Below are 957 nucleotides of genomic sequence, written 5' to 3' on the forward strand. Positions count from 1 at the left end.
CCTCCCCCCGGCCCCGCGCGGCGCGCGGCGGGCTTTGGCGGTAACGGTCGGCGCGGCGCCGCCCCGCCTGACTGGAGGGGAAGGAGGCGGCGGCCCCAGCGGGAAGGAAGCGCGCCCCAACTCCCTGCTTTCGCGCCTTGCCCYGCAGCAGCAAGAAAGACAACGCGACTGCCATGAAACCGACTCGTACTGTAATTTTTTTTTAATAGTATCTTTTCACAGGCTAACACCACTATGAGTATCCTGCTAGATTCTTAATATTTACGCACCTAAAAGGCATGGAGACGCACGAGCGCTTTCAGCAGGTTGGCTCTTCTGTGGCGCACCAGGAGAAGAGCCCTGTGCTCTCTCCAGGCACGGCCCTTGCATGAGGAAAGGCCTCCTTGGGGGCAAAGGGAGGCTTCTCTTGGGCCATACAGCAGCGAGTCTCGTGGACCACACCAGGAGACTCAACTTCCAAGAAGTTAAATATGAACAAAACTTAAGCTCTCATCACCATACAGTTCTCAGAAGAGGCTCTTGTTATTCATATAGCTTTTGAATCAGTGCAAAGATCACTTAAAACACAGGAATTTGTACCATTAGTTTACATAGAGCAACACATAAATCCCTTAAACAATTCTAAACACTAGTTAGTGCTGAATGTTTCTTGACTTGGATTTATATCACAGCAATGAAAAATGCACCAATTTCTGGATAAGGGCTGTAGGATTTCACTGTCAAAATGCACAGGACAGGGGGGTTTTCAAGTCTCTACTTACAAGTTTCCACTCAGGACTTCCTGAACTGTTTACCTATTTTTAAGAGATTAAATAAGCAAGGCCAGGCAGGGCAGAACTTGGAAAGCACTTCAGATAGTTAAGGCAGCCTTACAATTTCAATGTTTAGTCTGGTAAACCACATGATCTAGGCAGTTGTTTGGAATGCAGTAAGTTTTATTACTATACTATTACAGAA

This window comes from Rhea americana, unplaced genomic scaffold, assembly GCF_003343005.1.
Source record: "Rhea americana isolate MKP2758 unplaced genomic scaffold, rheAme1 scaffold_1, whole genome shotgun sequence".
NCBI classification, from domain to species: domain Eukaryota; kingdom Metazoa; phylum Chordata; class Aves; order Rheiformes; family Rheidae; genus Rhea; species Rhea americana.